This window comes from Pseudophryne corroboree, chromosome 7 (genome assembly GCF_028390025.1).
Source record: "Pseudophryne corroboree isolate aPseCor3 chromosome 7, aPseCor3.hap2, whole genome shotgun sequence".
Taxonomy (NCBI): Eukaryota; Metazoa; Chordata; class Amphibia; order Anura; family Myobatrachidae; genus Pseudophryne; species Pseudophryne corroboree.
This window is the reverse complement of record NC_086450.1, coordinates 6,747,135-6,765,317: the sequence shown is the minus strand read 5'-3', so window position 1 is coordinate 6,765,317 and position 18,183 is coordinate 6,747,135. Positions and strand designations below refer to the sequence as shown.

At 47.7% G+C, this 18,183-nt stretch overlaps 1 protein-coding gene across 3 annotated transcripts in view; it reads right to left on the bottom strand.

Annotated features, from left to right (window-relative positions):
* Positions 1 to 18,183, bottom strand: part of PARD3B (par-3 family cell polarity regulator beta) — a 1,283,796-nt gene that overhangs the window by 842,135 nt on the left and 423,478 nt on the right. The window lies entirely within an intron of this gene.

The following is an 18,183-nucleotide window of genomic DNA, read 5'->3' as shown; positions in this document are numbered from 1 at the left end:
ATTTCAGCTCTTCTATATTGTATTTTTTAATTAAATGAAAGGCAGCAAAACTCCATTTGCTTAAATAAGCATTGAGTGGTATCGGAATCCTATTCATTCCATGAAATGCGTATGACTACACGCGAGAATGAGCGCTTGGGAACAGATTTATGTATAGTCAGGCTCTCCTAAAAGTCAATATACAGACACCACAATGAGCTTCATCAAACAAGTCTAATGCAACCTTAATCTAAAGGCAGCTAATTAAAATGTCAACACCACTACAGTACATCATAAGTGACCTTGTGCCACCACGCCGCTGCACAACAGAGAGTGCGCATTACTCATCTGCGGACAGGACTGTAGCGTTGGGGAAGAAATGAATGAGACAGCCCACGCCGTGACCCATCTACTCTACCCTGAAGTAACACTGATACACACACAGCCTGGAGGAACGGCTTAATAGCAGATAAATATGATTGAAGTTCTGAGCTCTCCGATACGCTGGAAATGACTGGAGTCATCGCAGTACCGGCTTTCATTGATCTCGTTAGACGCTCCGGTGACATTTCATGCGAGGGCGAATACCACATAAGGGTTACGTAGCGGATTTTACCAGGAACCTTCACTGGGCAAAATACGTTTTAATATTTCCATAAAACTGAACTTGGTGACATAATTATATTTCTATCATGAGAATAATACATCGTTACGCTGGCAATACGGCGCACGTCTGCTGTGTAGCTCTGCAGGAGTCGCTCATAACATAGAATCCTGCTTACAAGGCAGTGCTTCCCGAACTCTGTCCTCAAGGCACCCTGACAGGCCAGGTTTTAAGGATATCCATGCCGTAGCACAGATGCCGAAATCTAATTGACTGAGGTACTAAGTAATCCACCTCTGCTCAAGCATTGATAGCATTACAAACTGGACTGTAAGGGCGTCTTGAGGCGTTGGGTATGGTATGCTGGCTGCTGGGATCCTGGCGGTCAGCATACCGACACCGGGATCCCGGCAGTAGAATGCCGGCGGAGGGGTGGGGGCAAGCGCAACAAATCCCCTTGCAGGCTCGCTGCACTCGTCACAGGTTCTAATCCCACACTATGAGTGTCGTCGGTATTCCGTTTGCCAGGATTTTTAGCGTTCGGGATTCCCGCGTTGGCATGCCGACCACTGCGCTGAGATCCCAAATGCCGGTAACATAACCGCATCCCGACTTGAGGGCCAAGTTTGGAAAGCACTGGCTATAAGGTGATGCTACTCAGTCAGGGCGGGACGTATTAACATACATCACCCCCCCCCCCCCCCCCGCAGCGATGGTAATCACATATGTACTAACATCGTAATGCGGTGACGGAGGCCCCCTGCGATACCTGTGAGGTGGTGTGCGGGGGGTCTCAGTCACCTCCCTGGGGCCGCCATCTCCTCCCTGCACGGTATGCAGGCAGCAGGCTGTCCCGGGCGCCTCCTCCTCCCTACAGCCGGAAGGACCTCCGGCTGTGTTGCTAGGGGGAGGAGGAGTTTATCTTCTGGGATCAGGGCTGCCTGCACACAGGTATGCCAGGGGAAGGGGGGTTGGCATCAGCGGCGGGATGTGGCAGCCGGCGGTAAGAAGCCCATAGGCTTCTATACAGTATCACCATCAAAAGATGGCGATACCCTCAGGGGCGAAAATGCGGCAGCCAGGGATTAGTACATATGTTAGTACAGGGGTTTTACCACATTTTCCCTTTAGTACATCCCGCCCTCAGTATATAAGGCACCTTTGGACAACCTTCGAACCCTAACTGTATGGTCCCCATTTGGAAATGGGGTTTCCGTCACCCTGAAGGTAGCAGATGTAGGGTGAGGACTTGGCCCATTAGAGACCTTCTATTCAGTTGTATGTGACAAAACCGGATAAACTGCCTCAGGCAGAGCTGCCGGCTCACAGGGGAATACGGCTCTCCACAGCTCCAGCCAATAGGAGGACTGGGAAAATTAGGCTAACTGCATTTGGGAAAAACGTGCCTTAGAGGTGGCCTAGTTTTTATGTGTATCTGTGTTAGCGTTCGGTCCAAAGGATCCGTCTAATGTTAATATCATGTACAGAACTGTTTCATAATAAATGCGGCATTACCAGTCTGCCCGTCTCCTGATAAATGCGTCATTACCAGTCCGCCCGTCTCCTGATAAATGCGGCATTACCAGTCTGCCCGTCTCCTGATAAATGCGGCATTACCAGTCTGCCCGTCTCCTGATAAATGCGGCATTACCAGTCTGCCCGTCTCCTGATAAATGCGGCATTACCAGTCCGCCCGTCTCCTGATAAATGCGGCATTACCAGTCCGCCCGTCTCCTGATAAATGCGGCATTACCAGTCTGCCCGTCTCCTGATAAATGCGGCATTACCAGTCTGCCCGTCTCCTGATAAATGCGGCATTACCAGTCCGCCCGTCTCCTGATAAATGCGGCATTACCAGTCCGCCCATCTCCTGATAAATGCGGCATTACCAGTCTGCCCGTCTCCTGATAACTGCGGCATTAGCAGTCCAATCGTCTCCTGATAAATGCGGCATTACCAGTCCGTCCATCTCCTGATAAATGCGGCATTACCAGTCTGCCCGTCTCCTGATAACTGCGGCATTAGCAGTCCAATCGTCTCCTGATAAATGCGGCATTACCAGTCCGCCCGTCTCCTGATAAATGCGGCATTACCAGTCCGCCCGTCTCCTGATAAATGCGGCATTACCAGTCCGTCCATCTCCTGATAAATGCGGCATTACCAGTCTGCCCGTCTCCTGATAACTGCGGCATTAGCAGTCCAATCGTCTCCTGATAAATGCGGCATTACCAGTCCGCCCGTCTCCTGATAAATGCGGCATTACCAGTCCGCCCGTCTCCTGATAAATGCGGCATTACCAGTCCGCCCGTCTCCTGATAAATGCGGCATTACCAGTCCGCCCGTCTCCTGATAAATGCGGCATTACCAGTCCGCCCGTCTCCTGATAAATGTGGCATTACCAGACCGCCCGTCTCCTGATAAATGGGGCATTACCAGTCGTTCCTTGAAAAAGACTTCTAAGAAGTCGAAACGCGTTGGTAGGGAGAGCTTTTAGATTGACTGACTGTGCACACATCTCGATGTGTATATAACTGTTCTTGCTGACTGCAGTAAGCAGTCGGTAAACTGCATTTCAGGTGATAGATTCGCTGTACACATGTGTTTGAGTGTATTCACTATTAGTCTCATTTTTATATTTGATATATTTTTTTATAAATCCGGTAAAATTCATTATTTACTGAGGTGGTTCATATCTTATGCTCACATATAACCCTATGGAGGGAAGTCTATACTAATAGAGCAAGGAGTGCTACAGTAAAGAAACCGCTACGTATGTGATCCAGCTTCTGGCTGTGAGAGTATGGTACGACCATCCTTTATGAAAGTGCTATATAAAGGTGACTTGTCTGTGTTTTGACCTGTCTGCACATGGTGGAGGATTGGCGAGATTAAAAGATACCTTTATGGGAGTCAAATGCTCATTTCTAAAGTGAGTTCGCTACGCTGCTTTCACTATTGTTTGGTGTTGATTGTAATAATTTTATCAAGTACCTATATATATATATATATATATATATATATATATATCTATATCATACGACATACTACATCATGAATTGTTGTGTCTATCATTTCTCTGAGGTAAATGATGATTGTGGAGTCTTGGAGAGAATTGGTCACTTTGCTGGAGGAAATTTCCAAATGGACTCTTAGTTTATGTGGACTATTAACACTTATCATCATAATAGAGGTGCTCTGTTTAGGTATATGTATACAGCAAACAGAAAGGGAGGGTGCTTCTACCCCCTGGTATCCCCCCAGCACACTGACTAATACCTATAACAAAACTTGAACCTATCTGGTCATAGAATATCAGAGATATTTGTCACATGAATTTGCAAATACATGGGAACCTGCTGAGACACGTCACGTCACATCTCCTGTGACTCCTCCCCTTGTTACGCAGCTGATAAGTATCTCCAGAGTGATTGAGCTGCTACCACTGTATGTTTGCATGTGTGAGAAGGCATCGAATGGGAGCAGCATTTGGAAGGCATGCTGGCCCTTGTAGTGCTAATGGGAGATCTTAGAGGTGGCTCTCAGGTAAGCTAGCCCTCAGTCTGGATGTATTTTTGTATGAGCCTTTATCATGAGGCCTTACTGTACACAAATCAAATGACCCTATGTGGGCACTGCTATTATGTAGTGTGGGACTGCTGATATCAGAGAAGCCGTGACGTGGCTCAGCAGCTAAACATGTATTTGCAAATTCATGTAACAAATATCTCTGAATTTCTATGAACAGATAGGTTTAAGTTTTGTTACAAGTATTAGTGTGCTTGGGGAGATACCGGGGGGGAGGGGGGAGATGCACCCCCTGCTCTGTTTGCTCTGACCCCTCTCCTTTCATGCACCTGATAGGTACCAGCGTGATTGAGCTGCTACCACTGTTTGTTTGTAGGTATATGTTTAAGAAGATAACATCCCAGACCTGTAGTTTTTGTATATTCTGTAACTTTTTGGGTTTGATGGTTCTATTGTACAGGTTGCTGCAGTTGTTTTTGACTTGCATTTTGGGATTTATCCAATTTATCTACATTATCAGTCTTTCTGTCTGCTAGAAAATGGGGCAGAGAAGGAGAGTGAGAGAAAGGGGGATAAAGGGGAAGAGAAGGGGTCAGACAGAAAGGTAAGAAGGGGGAAGCAAGAGAGAGCAGAGAGACATGGAGAAGATGAGGGAGAAGATGAGAGATAAAGAGCTACAGGGAGGGAGAGAGAGAGAGAGAAAAAATAAGAATTTACTTACCGATAATTCTATTTCTCGTAGTCCGTAGTGGATGCTGGGGACTCCGTCAGGACCATGGGGTTTAGCGGCTCCGCAGGAGACAGGGCACAATAATAAAAGCTTTAGGATCAGGTGGTGTGCACTGGCTCCTCCCCCTATGACTCTCCTCCAAGCCTCAGTTAGGATACTGTGCCCGGACGAGCGTGCATAATAAGGAAGGATATTGAATCCCGGGTAAGACTCATACCAGCCACACCAATCACACCGTACAACCTGTGATCTGAACCCAGTTAACAGCATGATAACAACGAAGGAGCCTCTGAAAAGATGGCTCACAACAAGAATAACCCGATTTTTGTAACAATAACTATGTACAAGTATTGCAGACAATCCGCACTTGGGATGGGCGCCCAGCATCCACTACGGACTACGAGAAATAGAATTATCGGTAAGTAAATTCTTATTTTCTCTAACGTCCTAAGTGGATGCTGGGGACTCCGTCAGGACCATGGGGATTATACCAAAGCTCCCAAACGGGCGGGAGAGTGCGGATGACTCTGCAGCACCGAATGAGAGAACTCCAGGTCCTCCTCAGTCAGGGTGTGCCCCTGACCAAGTAGCAGCTCGGCAAAGTTGTAAAGCCGAGACCCCTCGGGCAGCCGCCCAAGATGAGCCCACTTCCTTGTGGAATGGGCTTTTACTGATTTTGGCTGTGGCAAGCCTGCCACAGAATGTGCAAGCTGAATTGTACTACAAATCCAGCGAGCAATCGTCTGCTTAGAAGCAGGAACACCCATCTTGTTGGGTGCATACAGGCTAAACAGCGAGTCAGATTTTCTGACTCCAGTCGTCCTGGAAACATATATTTTCAGGGCCCTGACAACGTCAAGCAACTTGGAGTCCTCCAAGTCCCTAGTAGCCGCAGGTACCACAATAGGTTGGTTCATGTGAAAAACAGAAAACACCTTAAGGAGAAATTGAGGACGAGTCATCAATTCTGCCCTGTCAGAATGAAAAATTAAGTAAGGGCTTTTATATGATAAAGCCGCCCATTCTGACACACGCCTGGCTGAAGCCAGGGCTAATAGAATCTTCACCTTCCATGTGAAATATTTTAATTCCACAGTGGTGAGTGGATCAAACCAATGTGACTTTAGGAAACTCAAAACAACATTGAGATCCCAAGGTGCCACTGGGGGCACAAAAGGAGGCTGTATATGCAGTACCCCTTTTACAAACGTCTGAACTTCAGGCACTGAAGCCAGTTCTTTCTGGAAGAAATTCGACAGGGTCGAAATTTGAACCTTAATGGACCCTAATTTTAGGCCCATAGACAGTCCTGTTTTCAGGAAATGTAGGAAACGACCCAGTTGGAATTCCTCTGTAGGGACCTTCTTGGCCTCACACCACGCAACATATTTTTGCCAATGCGGTGAAAATGTTTTGCGGTTACATCCTTCCTGGCTTCGACCAGGGTAGGGATGACTTCATCTGGAATGCCCTTTCAGGATCCGGCGTTCAACTGCCATTCCGTCAAACGCAGCCGCGGTAAGTCTTGGAACAGACAAGGCCCCTGCTGGAGCAGGTCCTCTCTTAAAGGTAGAGGCCACGGTTCTTCCGTGAGCAGCTCTTGAAGTTCCGGGTACCAAGTCCTTCTTGACCCATCCGGAACCACGAGTATCGTTCTTACTCATCTCCTTCTTATGATTCTCAGTACTTTTGGTATGAGATGCATAGGAGGGAACACATACCCTGACTGGTACACCCACAGTGTTACCAGAGCGTCCACCGCTATTGCCTGAAGGTCCCTTGACCTGGCGCAATATCTGTCTAGTTTTTTGTTCAGGCGGGACGCCATCATGTCCACCTTTGGTTTTTCCCAACGGTTTACAATCATGTGGAAGACTTCCCGCTGAAGTCCCCACTCTCCCGGGTGGAGGTTATGCCTGCTGAGGAAGTCTGCTTCCCAGTTTTCCACTCCCGGAATTAACACTGCTGAGAGTGTTATCACATGATTTTTCGCCCAGCGAAGAATCCTTGCAGTTTCTGCCATTTCCCTCCTGCTTCATGTGCCGCCCTGTCTTTTTTTTTTTTTTTTTTTTGTGTGACTGCTCCCCAGCCACTCAGGCTGGCATCCGTGGTCACCAGGACCCAGTCCTGAATGTCGAATCTGCGGCCCTTTCGCAGATGAGCACTCTGCAGCCACCGCAGAAGAAAACACCCTTGTCCTTGGAGGCAGGGTTATCCGCTGATGCATCTGAAGATGCGATCCGGACCATTTTCCCAGCAGATTCCACTGAAAGGTTCTTGCGTGAAATCTACCGAATGGGATCGCTTTGTAAGAAACCACCATTTTTCACAGGACCCTTGTGCAATGATGCACTGATACTTTTCCTGGTTTTAGGAGGTTCCTGACTAGCTCGGATAACTCCCTGGCCTTCTTCTCCGGGAGAAAACATCCTTTTCTGGACTGTGTCCAGAATCATTTCTAGGAACATTAGACGTGTCGTCGGAAAAAGCTGCGATTTTGGAATATTTAGAATCCACTCGTGCTGTCGTAGAACTACTTGAGATAGTGCTACTCCGACCGCCAACTGTTCTCTGGACCTTGCCCTTATCAGGAAAGCGTCCATATTTCTTTTAGGAAGAATCATCATTTCGGCCATTACCATGGTAAAGACCCGGGGTGCCGTGGACAATCCAAACGGCAGCGTCTGAACTGATAGTGACAGTTCTGTACCACGAACCTGAGATACCCTTGGTGAGAAGGGCAAAATTTGGACATGTAGGTAAGCGTCCCTGATATCCAGTGACACCATATCGTCCTGGTTCGCTATCACTGCTCTGAGTGACTCCATCTTGATTTGAACCCTTGTATGTAATTGTTCAAATCTTTTAGATCTCACCGAGCCGTTTGGCTTCAGTACCACAATATAGTGTGGAATAATACCCCTTCCCTTGTTGTAGGAGGGGTACTTTGATTATCACCTGCTGGGAATACAGCCTGTGAATTTTTCCCCAATACTGCCTCCCTGTCGGAGGGAGACGTTGGTAAAGCAGACTTCAGGAACTTGTGAGGGGAAGACGTCTCGAATTTCCAATGTACACCTGGGATACTACGTGTAGGATCCAGGAGTCCACTTGCGAGTGAGCCCACTGCGTGCTGAAACTCTTGAGATGACCCCCCACCGCACCTGAGTCCGCTTGTATGGCCCCAGCGTCATGCTGCGGACTTGGCAGAAGCTGTGGAGGACTTCTGTTCCTGGGAATGGGCTGCCTGCTGCAGTCTTCTTCCCTTTCCTCTAACCCTGGGCAGATATGACTGGCCTTTTGCCCGCCTGCCTTTATGGGTACGAAAGGACTGAGACTGAAAAGACTGTGTCCTTTTCTGCTGAGATGTGACTTGGGGTAACAAAAGTGGATTTTCCAGCTGTTGCCATGGCCACCAGGTCCGATGGACCGCCCCTTTATACGGCAATACTTCCATGTGCCGTCTGGAATCTGCATCACCTGACCACTGTCGTGTCTATAAACATCGTCTGGCAGATATGGACATCACATCTACTCTTGATGCCAGAATGCAAATATCCCTCTGCGCATCTCGCATATATAGAAATGCATCCTTAAAATGCTCTATAGTCAATAAAATATTGTTCCTGTCAAGGGTATCAATATTTTCAGTCAGGAAATCCGACCAAGCCCCCCCAGCGCTGCACATCCAGGCTGAGGCGATTGCTGGTCGTAGTATAACACCAGTATGTGTGTATATACTTTTTAGGATATTTTTCAGCTTCCTATCAGCTGGCTCCTTGAGGGCGGCCGTATCTGGAGACGGTAACGCCACTTGTTTTTATAAGCGTGTGAGCGCCTTATCCACCCTAAGGTGTGTTTCCCAACTCGCCCTCACTTCTGGCGGGAAAGGGTATACCTCCAATAATTTTCTATCGGAGGAAACCCACGTATCATCACACACTTTAATTTATCTGATTCAGGAAAAACTACAAGTAGATTATTCCCACCCTACATAATACCCTTATTTGTGGTACTTGTAGTATCAGAAATATATAACACCTCCTTCATTGCCCTTAACATGTAACGTGTGGCCCTAAAGGAAAATACGTTTGTTTCTTCACCGTCGACACTGAAGTCAGTGTCCGTGTCTGTGTCGACCAACTGAGGTAAATGGGCGTTTTTACAAGCCCCTGACGGTGTCTGAGACGCCTGGACAGGTACTAATTTATTTGCCGGCCGTCTCATGTCGTCAACCGACCTTGCATCGTGTTGACATTATCACGTAATTCCTAAATAAGCCATCCATTCCGGTGTCGACTCCCTAGAGAGTGACATCACCAATACAGGCAATTTTCTCCGCCTCCTCACCAACATCGTCCTCCTACATGTCGACACACACGTACCGACACACAGCACACACACAGGGAATGCTCTGATAGAGGACAGGACCCCACTAGCCCTTTGGGGAGACAGAGGGAGAGTTTGCCAGCACACACCAAAAACGCTATTATACAGGGACAACCCCTTATACAAGTGTTTTCCCTTATAGCATTTTCACATATGTAATCATATCGCCAAATAAGTGCCCCCCCTCTCTGTTTTAACCCTGTTTCTGTAGTGCAGTGCAGGGGAGAGCCTGGGAGCCTTCCTCACAGCAGAGCTGAGCAGGAAAATGGCGCCGTGTGCTGAGAATAGGCCCCGCCCCCTAAAACGGCGGGCTCTTCTCCCGGAGTTTGTGAGATCTGGCAGGGGTTAAATACATCCATATAGCCTCAAGGGATATATGTGATGTATTTTAGCCATAAAAAAGGTATAATACATTGCTGCCCAGGGCGCCCCCCCCAGCGCCCTGCACCCTCAGTGACCGCTGGTATGAAGTGTGCTGACAACAATGGCGCACAGCTGCAGTGCTGTGCGCTACCTTATGAAGACTGAAAGTCTTCTGCCGCCTGTTTCTGGACCTCTGGACCTCTTCAACTTCGGCATCTGCAAGGGGGGTCGGCGGCACGGCTCCGGGACGAACCCCAGGGTGAGACCTGTGTTCCGACTCCCTCTGGAGCTAATGGTGTCCAGTAGCCTAAGAAGCAAATCCATCCTGCACGCAGGTGAGTTTTCTTCTCTCCCCTAAGTCCCTCGTAGCAGTGAGCCTGTTGCCAGCAGGACTCACTGAAAATAAAAAACCTAACTTAAACTTTTATTCTAAGCAGCTCAGGAGAGCCACCTAGATTGCACCCTTCTCGGCCGGGCACAAAAATCTAACTGAGGCTTGGAGGAGAGTCATAGGGGGAGGAGCCAGTGCACACCACCTGATCCTAAAGCTTTTATTATTGTGCCCTGTCTCCTGCGGAGCCGCTAAACCCCATGGTCCTGACGGAGTCCCCAGCATCCACTTAGGACGTTAGAGAAAGAAAGGGGTGAAAGGGAAATAGGGAGAGAGAAGTAGATGGGGAGAGAAAGGGGGAGAGAGAGGTATTGTAGATGGGGAGAGAAAGGGGGAGAGAGAGGTATTGTAGATGGGGAGAGAAAGACCTCTGTCCCATGCTCACTACCCCATCTGTGTCACCCCTGTCTGTCTGCCCCTCCCCTTTAGAATGTAAGCTCTCACGAGCAGGGCCCTCTTCCCTCATGTGCCTTTCCTTCTCTTACTTAAACCATCTTCTTCTCCATTCTCCCCTTGACGGCACCAAATCCCACAATTTCTGCCACCCTGATACCTATGTTAGTATCGTCTGCTGACGCAGCTGTGTCTATATACCCTGTACTTGTCCTATATAATCTTGTACTGTAAGTCACCGTTTTCTTGTCCTGCGTACTTGTTTATGCTCTGTAACTTGGCGCTGCGGATCCCTTGTGGCGCCATATAAATAAAGTATACTAATAATAATAGAAGGGGAAGAGACAGGGAGATGGAGAGGAGGGGAGACGGAGTTGTGCGCGGGATGATTTCATTCCTGTCACAGCTGTGCAGTGTGTAACCTCAGATCAGCGAGCAGCAATATGTATATTACCCTTAGCATCTTCAGCATCAATAATAAGGGAGACGCTCAGTAAGCACAACGGCAGCTCATCGAGCGACTGGATGCGGCCCTGTGACAGCAGATGAATGAATGAGGGATGACGATCCGTGTGCCCAGAGTGCGACAGTCACAGCCCGCGATGTATACGGCAAGACGCTGGAACCTGATCATTAGCGCAGTGCTTTATTGCCAATAAATACTTGGCAGCGGGAGAGGTGGCGGTAGCTTATACAGCCAGTTACTGTATATCCCTGAGCGCAGAGCCTGGCTGGGAGAACAGCTATACAAATTGCATCCCTCTGGTAAATGGGCAGTGTCTGCCAGGGGGGAGCATTCACTACAGTACAGAGCGATTCAGACAAATCCCAACCCGCATTGCCTTACATCGGTCATCAATTATCCTGTACCCGCCACTACCTGGGAAGCCAGATAACGCTGATGTAGATTGTTCCCCTCTCTGTCTGAGGACAACACATGAGAGCGAATGGAAGAGAATTCCGCCCATCGCGTTGTGGGTGCCGCATGCGCCCAGCTCGTGCTTGGCACCGAAATGCACAGTGTAAAATAAACACACATGATTTGCAGAGAACTCTGAATAAACGCCACAGATACAGCACTCTGACAATTACACACCCCGACACCCCAACTACGGAACCTCTGCACAGTGTAACTACGCTTTATCTATTGCGCTACACATCTCACCAGCCTGTGCCGGGACTCCGGGTGCGTTTACTTGCTGCAATTGTGTTCATGCAACCATTTAGCAGACTGCAGACAGCCGCAGAAATTGAGTTTAGGAATAGAACCCGAATTATAGAGATGAAAATAATCCATCTATTGCAAATCATTAGAAGAGGAATCAATCTCTTCAACAGAGAGACGCGGAAGATTGTCAGCTCTATTATATGGCGGGGCAGACAATACCGATATTTGCTAAACATAAAGGGGGCAAGAGGTTGTCCAAGATTGCCGTGACTAGAATCCAAAAAATACAAAACGCTACAAATATTGGACTTACTTTGGAATTTTTGTGAATTTTTTTTTTTTTTTAATAAATATTGGGGTTTGGCAGAAACAGTATAATTCAGACAACAAAAGGGGAACCTCCATAACCTCGAGAGAATTGTATGAAGAGCACAGAGGTGTCACTCATCAGCTGCGATGCTACTATTCTGGTCAAACGGCCTTATTGGAAAATACTAATTTGGAATTTTACTCCTTATTTAATAGAATATTTTGTTAAAGAGTTGGTAGAATCTTAAAATATGGTCCCTGAGGTATATGCAGTGTGCTCGGGAAAGAGAATTTAATGTAGGGGCATATTTATGGGGGGGGATTGTGTTTGGATTGTGGAAGGAAACCCACATGCACACGATGAGAACATACAAACTCCACACAAATATGGCCTTGGTGTGAGTCAAACCCTTAGGCATCAATGCTGTGCTCACGCGGGTAGTTAAACCATGAACAAGCTCTCTCGCGGGACAATCATAAAGTTAATACAACCAACTATTTTATGAACTTGTTTTCACCATGTGTAAATGTCTTTTAAATGTATTAATCCTCTCCCAACGCTCCTGAGGCTTCTGCATGGTCCTAAAACCCATGTCTGTTAGAGGGGCCCGCAGCGATGTGGGTGTAGTATAGGGCGTGGATCCTGGCGTCTGTAAGCTGACCGCCGGGATAGGAACTACATCCCCTCTCCATAGCTCCCATCCTACAGGTAGAAGCAGCCAGACAGGTAAGGAGCATTACAGGACCAGGACCCCTGCTATATGCACCAGTGATGCCGACACTATAGAAGGGCAGTAAAACTTGCAAATTCCCTCTAGAATTAGGCAAGTGGGGCATAAATCAGCGTTACTGGGTGCTGCCAGGGGAACCACCTTCTACTGCCTTGCACAGGCAGCGGTGGAGAAATTGGTTTTATTGTCAGGTTTTTAGGACTATACTCTACTATGGTTACGCCAAACATCAGAATCATCTTTGCAGTAATGGAAGAGCCCACATACCAAGAACATGGCTTATTGCTTTCATGTTGCTTCTTGGAATGTTTAGGAAATATTTATGCAACTCCTAATTAAAAGGGAACCGTATTACTATTCTTTATCTGCAATTCTTCTGGCTAATTCGGCAGTAAAGGGGTTAATTAAATATCCAAACTTTTCTCAGTGACACACTGTCAAGAAAGACAAATTGTAATGGCTGCATATTACCTAAGTATCAGCCCGGCCGGCCGGCCAGCGGGGAAGCACTTACCATATTAAAAAGCTGATGTTTTAATGCGCTTCACAAATTATCCTGCAATTTTCTGGGCTTTTCAAATATTGGCCCGGAACTTAACCCCGTCACTGCCGCAGAGGGCGGCAGTGTACTGCAATATAGAACAAAGGTGGGGTGGTAACTCATTGCGGGCGCTGCTTGTATCCCCACACCCGCTACTGATACAGTGTAGGCTATTCCAGCACCCGGGAAATAAATGTTTTTTTTATTTTCTTTTTACCATTAAAGCAAAATCTTTGAATTTTAATTCTAGTTGGATGGAAAATACTGTGATTACAGTTTTCCAGTCTCTTCTTCTGAATTGCCACATACAGTACATATGGGCTCCACTGATGAAGCAGCATGTGGTGTAAATAAGACCCACAAGTACAGTACACATGCATTATTATCGGGACTAAGCATTAAGCCTTGGTGAGAGATAAAGTGGACGGAGATAAAGTACCGGCCAATCAGCTCCTAGCTGTCATGTTACAGGCTGCGTTTGCAAAATGACAGTTATGAGCGGATTGGTTGGTACTTTGGCCCTCATTCCGAGTTGTTCGCTCGCTAGCTGCTTTTAGCAGCCGTACAAACGCTAGGCCGCCGCCCTCTGGGAGTGTATCTTAGCTTAGCAGAAGTGCGAATGAAAGGATCGCAGCGCTGCTACAACAAAAGATTGTGCAGTTTCTGAGCAGCTCGAGACTTACTCCTAGCTAGCGATCACTTCAGTCTGTTTAGTTCCTGCTTTGACGTCACAAACACGCCCTGCGTTCGGCCAGCCACTCCCCCGTTTCCCCAACCACGCCTGCGTTTTTTAGCACACTCCCAGAAAACGGTCAGTTACCTCCCAGACACACCCACTTCCTGTCAATCACTCACCGATCAGCAGAGCGACTGAAAAGCGTCGCTAGACCTTGTGTGAAACTGCATAGATTGGTGTGAAAGTACGTCGCGCATGCGCCCTGCATGCATGCGCAGAAGTTCCGCTTTTTCAACTAATCGCTGCACCTTTATCTCCATCCACTTTCTCTCTCTTCAAGCCTTAGTACATAGACCCCCTATGTCTGATACAAGCCCCTCACCAAGCAGAGCAATACAAGGGGCGTCTTTGTGTATTTACATAAGATAAGGAATGAGGAGACTTCTGGTCTCTATCACACCAAAATCTGGGGTCCGACCCAGGATTTGGAAGATGGTTCCAATACAGTACACAGACCCTGTTCACACTGCGGCTCCGACCAGACGCCGTTGCAGTAATAACTGTTTTGCCCTTGTTTTGAGATAACCTAACCTCCAAGTGCTGGGGAACCGTCTCGCCTTACGCTGCAAATGGGACCTGGGTTGGATGACCCTGGTTAACCATTCACACTGACCCTTAACCGGGGTCTTCCCGTGTCCAACCCAGCAAGCTACCAGGGTTATTTTTCGGAGACCCTTTCACACCGAACCGCAACCAGTGTTAACCCTGGTCAAAGATGCGGTGTGAAATGTAAAGGGGTATTAATGGTCTATTCCAAATGGGCTCAACAAAATCCGCAATCTCTCAGTCTAACCCTCTCTCTCACACTCACTGTCTACCCCCTGTCTGTCTGCCCCTCCCCTTTAGAATGTAAGCTCTCACGAGCAGGGCCCTCTTCCCTCATGTGCTTTGACTTACCTACTAATACTATCATCTGCTCTATGCTCCCTTCAGTGGCACCTAGCCCTCAGTTCCTGACCACGTGCTGCTTTTTTGGAGTACTATGACCACGGATGCAGGAATGTTTATAAACCATGTACTAGTTTTGCTTTGTTTTGTAACGTAAGTCACGTTTTCCTGTGTGCTCAGGTGTTTATGAACTTTGTTAGGCGCTGCAGAACCCTTGTGGCGCCATAAAAAGGATAATAATAATATTTACAAATGGTGGGATCCGTGCACAGGGAATTGCACAAGGACCACCGCAATACAGCAAAGCAGGCGACATCAGGGATGCTACCTAACTCTGCAGACCCCATTATTCTCAGAGGGTAGGGAGGTACGGCCCAATTTGCAAAGCTCCAAAAAGTTTCGGACCTTGGTATCACTAGTGTCAGATGGTGTTTGTGACCGTCTGGTTATTGCACCATTATAACACTATCTCCTGATGGCAATAACAGGGGAAAACCAATCAGGAAATTATTTCTTTGTATAAGGCAATAAGCAAAATGTGTTACTTTTCTATAGTATTTTTTTTTTTATTATTATTTTTTTTTAAATGAAAGTGGGACTGAATTGGGCTTTACGCTCCACCGCCAATGAGCCAGCTAGCTGTGTCACACAGGTGCCCATATCCCCAGACTGACGCAAAGCGGTATAATAATCCTGACCGCACCAGATCAGTATCACAGAGACGACTCGGTATTATGCCGCTGTCTGTGCGGGATTATTATAATAACTTGCTGCGATAGGGGACATTACATTGTACCAAAAGCAAATCCTCATCATCGGATACGAATACATAGACCCCTTAGTACACCATTTTGTGTGTGGAAATCTGTGTACGTTTAATTATTCAGCAGATCGTGGACTACAACAAAATGGCGGATCACAGACGCGGTTAGAATTGGTTAAAGGGATATGCTCTATATAGCGTCATGTTTCCCAGTAAGATGCAAGTAAAATAAATGCAGACTTGTTCTGTTAAACCTCATTGCCAGTGTCCTTACTATAAAATATCCCATTATATGTGCAATAAGCAGCGGCAGCACAGAGCATTGCACTGATGGAAGATCAGATGTGATTGATGCTGCGGCCGCCTGTTTAACATAGCCTGTGAATGTGCCGTTGTGTAGTTTAATGGTGAATATAAGCTGACTCAGGAAGTCGCTGCGGCGGAGGGAAAACATTAGCATAAATAGAATGTAAATGTATAAAACTGAAATATCGGAATCTGCTGAGATGCGGATAAACTTGATGTAAAAGGACAAATATCCAGGATGAGGAATATCGCAGGAGAAACGTGCGCTGATTGCTGTGCGCTGACACTGCGGTGTAAGGTAACGCACGGACATGTGTTTTATATTACTCTGCACGGTTACCCGACACCTTACAAAGGGGTCACTGCGAGCAACACTTTGTTCCTAAGACCCCAAACCATGTAATGTAGACATAATTGGGCCTCCGTCACCACGTATGATGCGTATGTAGCCTGACAGCCCAGACGGCAAGCCTTGAACTGAGAGGAAACGTGAGAAGAACCGGTCACTGCAGCCTGCACATAATTACCGTATAAGCCCCATCTGAGACACAAGGAGACACAGTGCACGCTGCCGCAACAGCTCTCAGCAAATCCCTATGTACGCTGCGTGTGTTATACACCTACCCTGATTGCAACATATGGTGCGATTCCCATGCTGTGCGCGGCTTCCGAAGTTGTGATACTCCCCAATATAGCGTCCTGGTTGTGGGCACATAGGATTAGTGGTTTTGTTGCAAAGGAATTGGTATAAAGTTGCAGTATAAAAATTACAATATGTGGTGCGAGGCACGGAGTGGCTCACTCGTAAAGGACCTCCGTTTTTTGCCTTTTTACCAAGGTTACAGTAACACACAGCAGCTGCTCGCAGTGTACACATCAGTTGTACTCTGTCACATTATTAATGCGACTAAAGCGCACATTTTGTGAAAAGTTTGTGGTGACTTAACCAGCAAATCAGGGCTTCCCTGAGACACCAGGTACATTTACACTAACGCAGGTCTGCGGCAGCATTTGCACTATGGGTAAGTGACCCTTAGGGCTAACATCCACCGGTGTTTATTACATGCGTTTCCCTGACAACTCTAATACTAGATCCAGATGTGCCCTCAACCTGCAGTTGTGCCAAACATCCCCTCTTGGTGCGCCAGGTGCCAGAGACTCTGCTAACACTGGGTGTCTTTATAGCCGAAAATACGTCTTAGATGCAACACAATGCGACTAGGACGTACGAGGAGACTGCGCTGAGTAATGCGATATAAGACACCTGTATACTGTGTGTGACTGAGTCTCTGAATCTGCTTACATAGTGCTACGATGCAGCAACCGAGTTCAGCGGTGCTCCATATACAGACTCAGCTGCACACACATATACAAGCGTCACATCAGATTACTCAGCGCAGTCTCCTGGTGCATAATGTTACGGGGGGGGATGCACGTGACCTGGCGGCTCACTAGTAACAGGCATCTGCCGCTGTGTGGCGTGTTGAGGCTGGATGTAAGAGGACACATGTGTAAATGCAGGTAAATGAGTCTCATACTAGCAGCGCCCAGCTCGTGTCCCGAGTATTATAATGCATGGAGTTCCAGTTCTGGGATTCATCACAGGTAAATGCGCCAGGGAATCCTGCAATCAGCTCACTAGTAACAAATGCACAGCTATGGGAGTAACAAGGTTTATGTCTGACATACTGTATTATTAGTGTAATAGTAATGCCGCTGCACAGAAGGCCTCACTGTTATTGCACTAAAACAAGAGGGGTGTAGTAGGGTATGCCGGCGGCCAGGCTCCCGGTGACCAGCATACCGGCGCCGGAAGCCCGACCGCCGGCATACCGACAGCGTGGCGAGCGCAAATGAGCCCCTTGTGGGTTCGCTGCGCTCGCCATGCTATCTATTCTCCCTCCAGGGGGGTCGTGGACCCCCAAGAGGGAGAAAAAGTGCTGGTATGCCGGCTGTCGGGATTCCGGCGCCGGAATACTGTGCGCCGGTATCCCGACAGCCGGCCACCTGAAGACCACCCAAAACAAGAGACATCTGTAATCTAGTGCAACACAAATAACATCAAATCCTGGGAGCAACACATTTACAGTAACACGTACAGGGATGTAATAATGTGCCGGGCGGTCGGGATCCCGTCGGACAGTATACCGACGGCAGGATCCCGACCGCTAGAAATTCCGACAGTCGGAATGCCGACTACCAGGGACTATTCCCACTTGTGGGTGTCCACAGCAGCTGTACAGTGGGAATAGAACCTGTGGCACGTGTATGAGCCACCGAGACCATTGCGTAGCGAGCCCATAAGGGGATCATTGCACTCACCCCCGCCAGCAATCTAGCGGATCCCCTCTGCCGGTCACTCAATCC